Consider the following 14,013-nt stretch of genomic DNA (forward strand, 5'->3'; position numbering starts at 1 on the left):
GTCCTCTGGTGATTTTCCTTCTGAAATGTTATCCGCAACTATTGTATTGTCACCTGGGAAAGAGCTGGTACCTCCCCAAAATTTTCGCCCTATTTCACTACTGAATGTAGATTTAAAAATATATGCCAAGGCCATTGCTAGCAGATTATCGGACCTTATACCCACACTTATAGACCCTGACCAGGTAGGTTTCATATCGGGCCGTCAAGCCCCTGATGCCACAAGGAAAATTATAAACTTAATACACCATGCCGAAACTACTAAATCCCCTACCATATTTCTAATACTCGACGCCGAAAAAGCCTTTGATAGGATTCACTGGGGTTATCTACACCACACACTGTCCAAATTTGGCTTTCAAGGTAATATACTATCTGCAATCGAGGCTCTTTACACTATCACCTCGGCACAGGTCCTGACAGATGGCATACTTTCTTACAAATTTCCAATTACCAACGGTACTAGGCAGGGGTGCCCTCTGTCGCCTATTATATTTACTCTTCTAATGGAACCCCTAGCACAAAAAATAAGAACACACCCCTCTATTCTAGGAATTTCCATATTAGAAAAAGAATACAAAACAACTCTATTCGCAGATGATATCATCCTGACTATCACTGATCCGGCTTCTTCCTTATCTTCCCTGTACAATGTTTTGAATGAGTTTAACTGCATATCATATTACAAAATCAATGAAGCCAAATCCAATATCCTAAGCGTGAATCTCACCAAAGCAGATCCCAACTTCAAAGGTCATTCCCTTTCAACTGGGTCTCATCCTCTATGTCCTACTTAGGGATCTCTTTAATAGTTCCATCTTCTAAACTCTTTCAATCCAACTACCTTCTGATGCTCACCTCCTGTAAACAGGAGGTGAACAGATTGAGCAAATTCTATCTAACATGGGCAAAAAGAAACACAGCCTTCAAAATGCTACTGCTCCCAAAGCTATACCGTGCTCTGCCCATCTAAATCCCAACTTCTTTTTTCACGGCTGTGAGACGTGCCGTAGGTGCTTATGTGTGGCTAGGTAAAAGACCAAGGTCCCCGTATCACATACTCATTAAACACAGAAAAGTGGGAGGGATGGGATTCCCAGATATGAAGGACTACCATGCGGCAGTAGTACTGGACCAACTAAGACACTGGTTCATTCCATCCAATGTCAAGGACTGGACAGATATTGAACAATATCTGATCCCATTGGGTCTCCTGATTCATGTATTGTGGGAAATCTTAAAAGCTTCTGGAATAGGGTTTTCACACTTATTTCAGAAGTCACTGGCTGCTTGATGAAACCAAATGCTTGATGAAACCAACCGTCGTCCAGGTCCCATCTAACTCTACTCAGTATAGGAGCGGATACTTTCCCTGATGAATTCAAGTCGATGGTAATTCACATTTTATTTACTGCTAGATTACTGATCCTCTGTAAGTGGAGAGGTTCCTTGGTTCCTAATATTTCTGATGTAAAGACTCAGATGAACCTTACAGTGAGCTATGAGCACTGTTTAGCACTCCAGCTCTGGAAACTAAGTCAGTTTCATAGAGCCTGGGATCAGTGGATTTATAACCCAGACACCATATCTGGACAAATGTATAAGGTCATAGAATAGTAGTCATATTTACTTTAGTGCTTCAATGAAGAGGTACTGTTTTCATACCCTAGGACACTAGCCCTTGGGAGCTCTCTCCTCTGGGACTGGTGGCCTAGCAATACATATGATCAGCTTCCCTTCTGTTTGTATTGTACTCATCAGTTCAACATGTAGTTTGAGTAATCCACATTAAGTATATGCTCCTGTGATAGGGTTTTTAATTCTGATATTTAGCGGTACACTGCAACTCAATGCTTTTCTTCTTTCTGTATGTTTTACCCAACACATATGCTATGTTTAAACTACTTTGTAATGTTTGAAAAATTCAATAAACACTATGCTTATAAAAATGAAAACTAAAAAGAAAAAAAAAAAAAAAAGTACTGTGCGTCGCTAAAGTGTTCGGGTTTGGCTTAAAGAAAAAGTGGCAACCCTAGCCAGAACGGCAGATTGCCCTTCTGTCAGTAGGAAAGATATGGATCCTGTGTTCCTGCAAGGAACAAAGATCAATGCATTTCCCTAGTAAAAGCACCTCCCCCACAGTGCACAAATACTGGCTAGGCACACAGTTAATCCTTTGGTTAACCCCTTCTCAGCCAGTGTCAATAGTGACAGTGCATATTTTTTAGCACTGATCATAGTATTAGTGTCACTGGTCCCCAAAAAGTATCAAAAGTGCCAGTTGAGGGGGGGGCGCATGCGCTGCGCGAAGCTGGATGGTCACAAGTGATCTGAGCTCCAAGCGCAGCAGGGATTTCCGTGCCTTCCCTGGGGCTATTAAACTGCTTTTCTGACTTCTCAGACACCCCTGGGGAAACGAGCGGTACATGGTCCCATCGCAGGAAACCAGTGCAAAGATCTCTAACGAATTACCTTCTCAGGGTCTGTGAGATGTCCGGGACACCTCAAGATGGCGCCCAATCATCGCGTGCACAGGCCTCAGCACACAGCCCCGCGGCCTCTCCTGCCTATTCTTCAGGGGACAGTAAGTACCCAGTACAGCTTACTAAAGCAGACCTAGAAGATAGCTTAGCTGCCATGTACTCCAAGCTTGCAGACAGAACTGTTTAATCCACAAATACTCTGCAGCAGGATCTGGCAGCCTTGGGGGGCAGAACAGACCTCCTGGAGACTAAACATGACGAACTGCATTTGGCCTACACTGATTTCCGTAAGGATCATGAAACTCTCACAGATTCTGTTTCTCGGGTCCAGGCTCACCTGGAAGATTTAGACAACAGAAAGAGATGTAACAATCTGAGAGTGAGGGGTGTGCCTGAGTCAGTCACTGATTTAATCCCAGCAGCTCAAAAGCTGTTCCAGTCTTTATTATCGGATTCCCCAGTGGCTGCTTTTTCCTGCGACAAGATCCACAGAGCCCTTCGTCCCAAGTCACCAGATGATAAACCTCCTAGGGACATTGTACTGTGCCTTAAGGACTATCTGATAAAAGAGGAGATACTCAGGGCCTCTGCTGGATGGGACCAAGATTCAGATATACCCTGATATTTCTCCCGCCACATTAGATAAGTGCCGCAAGATGAAAGAGATCACCACAGTGCTCCAATCTGCGAGAATCCGCTGCAGATGGGGTTTCCCCTTCAAGCTCCAGGTCCCCCACCATGGAACAACATATAACGTCATTACTGCCCTGGAGGGGAAGGAGCTTCTTGTCAAGCTGGGCCTACTGGCAAAGGAGGATCTACCCAGGATGCCCCCTACCCCTCGCCCGTCGGCCATCTGGGCAACCCCTTCACCACAGAGGGAGCACAGAAGACAAAGACCAGACTTCATAGACCGGCTGAACTGACCCGACAATCTTCCCTTCTGGTTCCAGACCCGATTTCTTTCTCCACAGATAAGGACTTGCAGGACCACATGGTAAAATTACCGCACAATATTGAGGTGGGGAGAGACAGTTTTTGTTATTTGTTTTACACCTCCCCATTTTTTTTCCTTCTCGCATTTTGAATGTTCCCTGCTGCGCTAGAGCACAGCGGCACCGCTTGGTTGTCCCCCTACTCTTGTTGATAGTCAAGACTGGACCTAGGCTGATATCCTATGGTTTGGGATAGCAGACTTGGGTCCCCTCACCGTTTCTCAGGATTTTTTTACTTAGCTGGTTGACAAGAGTTTTGAACCTTCCTGTCCTATTATATAGGAATTTTCTTCAGTCTGGGCCTCTCCCCTGCCAACTCCATTGAAATAAGGACTCATGTTTTTGTTCTGTTCTTCTGCATCTCTTCTTTTTTGGACTTTATTTTTCTGTGGCAATCCAATTAATGTTACTAAGGGTATAGCTTTATCAATTACTCCAAATTGCGGTAGGCCTCTCAGGTATAGCGGACACATTTCAACTGACGAGAAATCTCACCCTGCAGTGGTGGGGGCCCTTGGCAGACCACTCCTCGGGACCTTAACCTATCAGTGCACACTTTATTATTCTTCCAGATATACACTGGGGTTTAAGGTAATATCTCATAATATCAAGGTCTTTAACTCCCCTCAGAAAAGGAAAAAGTCTTTAAAACATATAAACAATTGAAGGCGGATATTCTGCTCCTTCAGGAGACCTATTTCTCAGAATCTAACCATCCGTCATATTTTGATAGGTCTTATAGAATGGGCTAATATACCACCTTTTAGGAATACAATAGTTTTCGATGTGGAACATGTACAGTATCTCACAAAAGTGAGTACACCCCTCACATTTTTGCAAATATTTTATTATACCTTTTCATGTGACAACACTGAAAAAATTACACTTTGCTACAATGTAAAGTAGTGAGTGCACAGCTTGTATAACAGGGTAAATTTGCTGTCCCCTTAAAATAACTCAACACACAGCCATTATTGTCTAAACTGCTGGCAACAAAAGTGAGTATATCCCTAAGTAAAAATGTCCAAATTGGGCCCAATTAGCCATTTTCCCTCCCCGGTGTCTTGTGACTCGTAAGTGTTACAAGGTCTCAGGTGTGAATGGGGAGCAGGTGTATTAAATCTGGTGTTATCGCTCTCACTCTCTCATACTGGTCACTGGAAGTTCAACATGGCACCTCATGGCGAAGAACTCTCTGAGGATCTGAAAAAAAGAATTGTTGGTCTACATAAAGATGGCCTATGTTATAAGAAGATTGCCAAGACCCTGAAACTGAGCTGCAGCACGGTGGCCAAGACCATACAGCGGTTTACCGGACAGGTTCAACTCAGAACATGCCTTGCCATGGTCGACCAAAGAAGTTGAGTGCAGGTGCTCAGCATCATATCCAGAGGTTGTCTTTGGGAAATAGATGTATGAGTGCTGCAGAGGTTGAAGGGGTGGGGAGGTCAGCCTGTCAGTGCTTAGACCATACGCCGCACCAAATTAGTCTGCATGGCTGTCGTCCCAGAAGGAAGCCTCTTTTAAAGATGATGCACAAGAAAGCCCGCAAACAGTTTGCTGAAGACAAACAGACTAAGGACATTGATTACTGGAACCATGTCTTGTGGTCTGATGAGACCAAGATAAACTTATTTGGTTCAGATGGTGTCAAGCGTGTGTGGCGGCAACCAGGTGAGGAGTAGAAAGACAAGTGTGTCTTGCCTACAGTCAAACATGGTGGTGGGAGTGTCATAGTCTGGGGCTTCATGATTGCTGCCGGCACTGGGGAGCTACAGTTCATTGAGGGAACCATGAATGCCAACATGTACTGTGACATACTGAAACCGAGCATGATCCCCTTCCTTCGTAGACTGGGCCGCAGGGCAGTATTCCAACATAATGACCCCAAACACACCTCCAAGACGACCACTGCCTTGCTAAAGAAGCCTGGGGTAAAGGTGATGGACTGGCCAAGCATGTCTCCAGACCTAAACCCTATTGAGCATCTGTGGGGCATCCTCAAACCGAAGGTGGAGGAGCGCAAGGTCTCTAACATCCACCAGCTCCATGATGTCGTCATGGAGGAGTGGAAGAGGACTCCAGTGGCAACCTGTGAAGCTCTGGTGAACTCCATGCCCAAGAGGGTTAAGGCAGTGCTGGAAAATAATGGTGGCCACACAAAATATTGACACTTTTAGCCCAATTTGGACATTTTCACATGGGGTGTACTCACTGTTGTTGCCAGCGATTTAGATATTAATGGCTGTGTGTTGAGTTATTTTGAGGGGACAGCAAATTTACACTGTTATACAAGCTGTACACTCACTACTTTACATTGTAGCAAAGTGTCATTTCTTCAGTGTTGTCACATGAAAAGATGTGAGGGGTGTACTCACTTTTGTGAGATACTATATACAAAGACCCATCGAGCAGATTTCTAATTAATCAGGGCATGCTACAGGGTAAGGCTGTCACTATCGCAAATGTATATGTTCCTAATGATTCGCAAGCAACCTTCTTTAAATTGTTCTTTCAGGTTCTGGATAAATTAATCTCCTCTCATCTTCTGATAAGTGGCGACTTTAATCTGGTGGTGCATTCCGTTCTTGACAGAAGCCGAGTTGTGAGTACCACTAATGCCTTTCCTAAAATCCTAAACTCCCTGCTCAACACACATCAACTATTAGACGCACGGCGAGCCCATAATGTGGGAGCTCGAGAATACACTTTTTACTTGCACCCCCATGACAGTCATTCGAGACTGGATTACTTATTTTGTTTCCCAAACTCCACCATGGTGACCATACACCCTTGCCCATGGTCAGACCATCAGGTAGTCTCTTTTGATATCTCACACATAGGTCTCCAGCCTTCTACGGAGGGATGGAGACTTAACAAATCCCTTCTCACGGACCCTAAGCTAGTGTCAAAGTTTCCAAACACATTGACAATTACTTTACTACTAACACCACAGACAATATCTCCCCCACTACCCTCTGGGCCGCACATAAAGTGATGATTAGGGGACACCTGATTCAACTAGCCGCTGTGAGGAAAAAATGAAAAAACTACTTGATATCACCAGACTCACCAGTGGCCTGGACAAATTTTATCACCTACACAGCCAAAATAATTCTCCAGACTTGTTGAGACAAATTAACGTAAAAAGGTTGGAATTGGACGGCATTCTTTCAGAGCAGACTGAGAAGTCCCTGAGATGGTCTAGGGCAAAAATTTTACTACACAGCAACTTGGCTTCCGCCATGTTCGCAAGAAAGCCAAACAAGTCTATTCAACCCCCACATCTACAATCTTAGAAATTCTAATGGGAACACTGTCTCCCACCCCGCAGAGGTGCTCAAGATTTTTTCAAAATTTTACCAAGAGCTTCTTCCCCTACCTCCCTGCCTTGTTCCTCTTCCAAGACGTGCTTAGATGACATACTTCTCCCTTCACTTACACAGGAACATCTACAGGAATTGAATGTCCCCTGCACAGAGACTGAAATTAGTTCCATAATTAATTCTCTAAAATCCTGCAAAACCCCTGGCCCAGACGGTTTTTCAGCCCCATAATACAAGAAATTTCAAAGCTGCTTAATACCTCATTTAAAATCCCTTTTCAACCACATCCTTACAGGACATGTCTTCCCAGATGATATGCTCCTAGCCAATATGTTCCTGATCCCCAAGCCAAACAAGGACCTCTCTCTCCCACAAAATTACAGACCGATCTCGGTCTTTGACAACGACCTAAAGTATTTGCCTTTTGGCAGATAGACTTTCCAAGATTATAACTTCACTAATCTCCCCAGACCAAACGGGCTTCATCCCAACTAGGCAAATCACCAACATCTGACTGGCCTCTAATATCATAGGGGGGAACAGTGACCTCTGTCATGTTCCAGTAAGCCTATCCCAGTCTACAGTTAGAACATGCTGAGGGAACACAGTTAACCCCTTGATCGCCCCCTAGTGTTAACCCCCTCCCTGCCAGTGTGATTTATACATTGATCAGTGCATTTTTATAGCACTGACCAATGTAATAATTTCACTGGTCCCCAAAAAGTGTAATTTGGGGTTAGATTTGTCCGCTGCAAAGTCGCAGTCTTGCTAAAAATCGCAGATTACCACCATTACCAGTAAAAACAATAAAAAATAAATTAAAGTCCCTAAAACTATCCCCTATTTTGTAGACGCGATAACTTTTGTGCGAACCAATCAATATACGCCTACTGTGTTTATTTTTTACCAAAAATATGTCAAAAGATATATATCAACCTAAACTGATTAATAAATTTGTTTTTTTATGTATTTTTTGGGATATGTATTATAGCAGAAAGTAACAAAAACATTTTTTTTTCAAAATTGTCGCTTTTCTTTGTTTATAGCGCAAAAAATAAAAACCGCAGAGGTGATCAAATACCACCAAAAGAAATCTCTATTTGTGGGAAAAAAAAGGACTAAAAATTTAGTTTGGGTACAGCATTGCATGAACACGCAATCACCAGTTAAAGTAGCGCAGTGCCAAATTGTAAAAAGTGCTTTGGTCAGGTAGGGGGTAAAATCTTCTGGGGCTGAAGTGGTTAAGCTTTAAAGGCCCACTAATAAAACACCAATACATTGTGACAAGTGTACCATTACCTGATCCCCAGCAAATGCAGCCACTGTGCCCATCAAATGCAACCACTGTGCTCATCAAACGCAATCACTGTGCACATCAAACGCAGCCACTGTGCTATCAAACGCAGCCACTGTGCCCATCAAATGCAGCCACTGTTCCCGTCAAACACAGCCACTGTGCCATTAAATCGCAGCCACTGTGCCCATCAATTGCAGCCACTGTGCCATCAAATGCAGCCACTGTGCCCATCAGACGCAACCAATGTGCCCATCAAACGCAGCCACTGTGCCATCAAATGCAGCCACTGTGCCCCATCAAATGCTGCCACTGTGCCCATCAAACGCAACCACTGTGCCCATCAAACGCAGCCACTGTGCCCATCAAATGCTGCCACTGTGCCCCATCAAATGCTGCCACTGTGCCCATCAAATGCAGCCACTGTGCCCATCAAATGCAGCCACTGTGCCCATCAAATGCTGCCACTGTGCCCCATCAAATGCTGCCACTGTGCCCATCAAAAGTTACCTGTGCATGTCTGGGTCGGTCTGGACTTGTAGTTCCCCATAGGTTTTTCTTTTTCTTCTTCCCTTCAGCCAGAGAATTCCTGCTAATGCAATTCCAACTGCAAGGACAATGTCCCAACTGCTGAGAGCGCTTTGATAATCCCCCAGCTAAAAATAAACATTGCTGTCAATGGAATGTCACACAACAATGGCACGGAACGACTTCTTTGAGCAGGCAAGAGTCAACGCTGGCGGAAATCACTCAATTAGATTGTCAGTTATTAAAATTCTAAAATAAAAACTGATTTGTACTTTTGTAAGAACTTTTTTTTTCCCCACCTTTCCATGCTTGCTTACAAATTTCAGCTGCACTGTATCCAGACCCATAAGGGCCACCAAGAAATACTTCATATGAAACACAATTAAATTGTACCTGTTATAAGAACTTACAAGAATCAATAGTGCACTTGCCAGCATTACCAACATTATAGATCTGAGCTGAAAATACCTACTTTTGCTATTAATAAAATATGCCTGTCAATATAGCTCTATAGCTGAAGCTCAGATTATACACACAGCTGAATGAGCCAGAGAAGCTCTGCAATATGATTCAATTAGTAAGTCAGTCCAAAATGAAAAGGGCAACTACTGTGCTTTTTTTTAGGACAACTTATAGGGGATGATTTACTAAAGGTGAATAGACTGTGCACTCTGCAAAGTGAAGTTGCTCCAGAGCTTAGTAAATGAGGCGACGCTTCACTTTGCAAAGAATACCCAATCACATGCAAGGAGTTTTAAAAAATAGCATTTTTTGTTTGCACATGATTGGATGATGGACGTCAGCAGAGCTTCCCCTCATTTACTAAGCTCTGGAGCAGAGGTCTCCAAACTTTCAAACAAAGGGCTAATTTATTGTCCTTCAGACTTTAGGGGGGCCAGACTGTGACCAGTGGGAATATAATTTTTTTCTGTCATCAGTGGGAGAAACAGTGCCCCATTGTTGGTATCAGTGGCAGGAATTATGCCCCATTGTTGGTATCAGTGGCAGGAATTATGCCCCATTGTTGGTATCAGTGGCAGGAATTATGCCCCATCGTTGGTATCAGTGGCAGCGCAGTGACGGCTGGTGCTCTAAATTTTTTGGGGGGCGCAAACTAACTGAAAAATTTAGAATAAAAAACATCAATTGCAGCCTCACTATGCCCATCAAATGCAGCCACTGTGCCATCAAACCCAGCCACTGTGCCCATCAAACGTAGCCACTGTGCCCATCAAATGCAGCCATTGTGCCCATCAATTGCAGCCACTGTGCCATAAAACGCAGCCACTGTGCCATCAAACACAGCCACTGTGCCCATCAAACGCAGTCACTGTGCCCATCAATTGCAGCCACTGTGCCCATCAAATGCTGCCACTGTGCCCCATCAAATGCTGCCACTGTGCCCATCAAATGCTGCCACTGTGCCCCATCAAATGCTGCCACTGTGCCCATCAAATGCAGCCACTGTGCCCATCAAATGCTGCCACTGTGCCCATCAAATCCTGCCACTGTGCCCATAAAAAGTTGCCACTGTGACCTCCCCACCCGCTCGCCGTCTGCTGGGGACTTACCCTATCTCGGTGGCGGTCAGGCAGCAGGTGACGGCGGCGAGCTGTGTCCTCCAATGCGTCTCCTCCACTCCTCCTGATAGGTGTCCAATCACAGCGCCTGTCCTTTTAGCCAATCAGGTGATGGATATCAGATTGGTGGAGAGGTCGTTCAGTGTTAGAAAAGCGAATATTCATTCGCTTTTCTAACACACCTGGGTGGACTCCGAGCTCATGCTTTGCGCTCCGAGTTGACCTTTTTTGAAGCCTATTAGAGCCTATGGCTCTAATCAGGTGCTTCAAAAATACACCCCCTCCGCTGTAATTCAGGCGCCCGGCGTTCGAAAAGGGTCCGGACACCTGAATAGGGTATGGCGACGGCAGCCATGGATAGATTGATGCAATGCATCAATCTATCCAATAAGCATATAAGGGGTGGCTGGAGAGAGGGGGCGGCGCCCTTAACCACTTGCCGACCGCCTCACGCATATATACGTGAGCAGAGCGGCACGGGCAGGCAAAATCACGTACCTGGTACGTGATTGCCTTCCCGCGGGCGGGGGGTCCGATCGGACCCCCCCCCGGTGCCATCGGCGGTCGGCATTTGGTTGGAAGCGATGAGAGACGAGGGGGAGACCATCCGATCGTGGCCCCCCCCTCGCGATCGCTCCCAGCCAATGAGAAACATCCCCTGTCTCTGTATAGTACACAGAGGCAGAGGATGTGATGTCATCTCTCCTCGGCTGGCCAGTTTCCGTTCCAGCACCGAGGAGAGAAGACAAGTAAGTGCACAACACACACACACAACACAGTAGAACATGCCAGGCACACTAAACACCCCCGATCCCCCCCCGATCGCCCCCCGATCCCCCCCCAATCACCCCCCCCCCCTGTCACAAACTGACACCAAGCAGGTTTTTTTGTTTTGTTTTGTTTTTTTCCTGATTACTGCATGGTGTCAGTTTGTGACAGTTAGCAGTGGTAGGACAGTTAGTATTAGCCCCCTGTAGGTCTAGGGTACCCCCCTAACCCCCCCTAATAAAGTTTTAACCCCTTGATCACCCCCTGTCACCAGTGTCGCTAAGCGATCATTTTTCTGATCGCTGTATTAGTGTCGCTGGTGACGCTAGTTAGGAACGTAAATATTTAGGTTCGCTGTCAGCGTTTTATAGCGACAGGGACCCCCATATACTATCTAATAAATGTTTTAACCCCTTGATTGCCCCCTAGTTAACCCTTTCACCACTGATCACCGTATAACTGTTACGGGTGACGCTGGTTAGTTCGTTTATTTTTTTTAGTGTCAGGGCACCCGCCGTTTATTACCGAATAAAGGTTTAGCCACCTGATCGCCCGGCGGTGATATGCGTCGCCCCAGGCAGCGTCAGATTAGTGCCAGTACCGCGAACACCCACGCACGCACCGTACACGCACCGTACACCTCCCTTAGTGGTATAGTATCTGAACACATCAATATCTGATCCGATCAGATCTATACTAGCGTCCCCAGCAGTTTAGGGTTCCCAAAAACGCAGTGTTAGCGGGATCAGCCCAGATACCTGCTAGCACCTGCGTTTTGCCCCTCCGCCCAGCCCACCCAAGTGCAGTATCGATCGATCACTGTCACTTACAAAACACTAAACACATAACTGCAGCGTTCGCAGAGTCAGGCCTGATCCCTGCGATCGCTAACAGTTTTTTTGGTAGCATTTTGGTGAACTGGCAAGCACCAGCCCCAGGCAGCGTCAGATTAGCGCCAGTAGCACTAACACCCACGCATGCAGCATACGCCTCCCTTAGTGGTATAGTATCTGATCGGATCAATATCTGATCCGATCAGATCTATACTAGCGTCCCCAGCAGTTTAGGGTTCCCAAAAACGCAGTGTTAGTGGGATCAGCCCAGATACCTGCTAGCACCTGTGTTTTGCCCCTCCGCCCGGCCCAGCCCAGCCCACCCAAGTGCAGTATCGATCGATCACTGTCACTTTTTTTTGTAGCGTTTTGGTGAACTGGCAAGCACCAGCGGCCTAGTACACCCCGGTCGTAGTCATACCAGCACTGCAGTAACACTTGGTGACGTGGCGAGTCCCATAAGTGCAGTTCAAGCTGGTGAGGTGGCAAGCACAAGTAGTGTCCCGCTGCCACCAAAAAGACAAACACAGGCCCGTCGTGCCCATAATGCCCTTCCTGCTGCATTCGCCAATCCTAATTGGGAACCCACCACTTCTGCAGCGCCCGTATTTCCCCCATTCACATCCCCAACCAAATGCAGTCGGCTGCATGAGAGGCATTTATATGTCCTCCCGAGTACCCCTACCCAACGAACCCCCCCAAAAAAGATGTGTCTGCAGCAAGCGCGTATATAGACGTGACACCCGCTATTATTGTCCCTCCTGTCCTGACAATCCTGGTCTTTGCATTGGTGAATGTTTTGAACGCTACCATTCACTAGTTGAGTATTAGCGTAGGGTACAGCATTGCACAGACTAGGCACACTTTCACAGGGTCTCCCAAGATGCCATCGCATTTTGAGAGACCCGAACCTGGAACCGGTTACAGTTATAAAAGTTACAGTTACAAAAAAAAAGTGTAAAAAAAAAAAAACACAAACAAAAATAAAAAAAAATAGTTGTCGTTTTATTGTTCTCTCTCTCTCTATTCTCTCTCTGGTGTTCTGCTCTTTTTTACTGTATTCTATTCTGCAATGTTTTATTGTTATTATGTTTTATCATGTTTGCTTTTCAGGTATGCAATTTTTTATACTTTACCGTTTACTGTGCTTTATTGTTAACCATTTTTTTGTCTTCAGGTACGCCATTCACGACTTTGAGTGGTTATACCAGAATGATGCCTGCAGGTTTAGGTATCATCTTGGTATCATTCTTTTCAGCCAGCGGTCGGCTTTCATGTAAAAGCAATCCTAGTGGCTAATTAGCCTCTAGACTGCTTTTACAAGCAGTGGGAGGGAATGCCCCCCCCCCCCACCGTCTTCCGTGTTTTTCTCTGGCTCTCCTGTCTCAACAGGGAACCTGAGAATGCAGCCGGTGATTCAGCCAGCTGACCATAGAGCTGATCAGAGACCAGAGTGGCTCCAAACATCTCTATGGCCTAAGAAACCGGAAGCTACGAGCATTTTAGGACTTAGATTTCGCCGGATGTAAACAGCGCCATTGGGAAATTGGGAAAGCATTTTATCACACCGATCTTGGTGTGGTCAGATGCTTTGAGGGCAGAGGAGAAATCTAGGGTCTAATAGACCCCAATTTTTTCAAAAAAGAGTACCTGTCACTACCTATTGCTATCATAGGGGATATTTACATTCCCTGAGATAACAATAAAAATGATTTAAAAAAAAATATGAAAGGAACAGTTTAAAAATAAGATAAAAAAGCAAAAAAATAATAAAGAAAAAAAAAAAAAAAAAAAAAAAAAGCACCCCTGTCCCCCCTGCTCTCGCGCTAAGGCGAACGCAAGCGTCGGTCTGGAGTCAAATGTAAACAGCAATTGCACCATGCATGTGAGGTATCACCGCGAAGGTCAGATCGAGGGCAGTAATTTTAGCAGTAGACCTCCTCTGTAAATCTAAAGTGGTAACCTGTAAAGGCTTTTAAAGGCTTTTAAAAATGTATTAATTTTGTTGCCACTGCACGTTTGTGCGCAATTGTAAAGCATGTCATGTTTGGTATCCATGTACTCGGCCTAAGATCATCTTTTTTATTTCATCAAACATTTGGGCAATATAGTGTGTTTTAGTGCATTAAAATTTAAAAAAGTGTGTTTTTTCCACAAAAAATGCGTTTGAAAAATCGCTGCGCAATTACTGTGTGAAAAAAAAAAAT

This window comes from Aquarana catesbeiana, linkage group LG07 (assembly GCF_042186555.1).
Source record: "Aquarana catesbeiana isolate 2022-GZ linkage group LG07, ASM4218655v1, whole genome shotgun sequence".
NCBI lineage: Eukaryota > Metazoa > Chordata > Amphibia > Anura > Ranidae > Aquarana > Aquarana catesbeiana.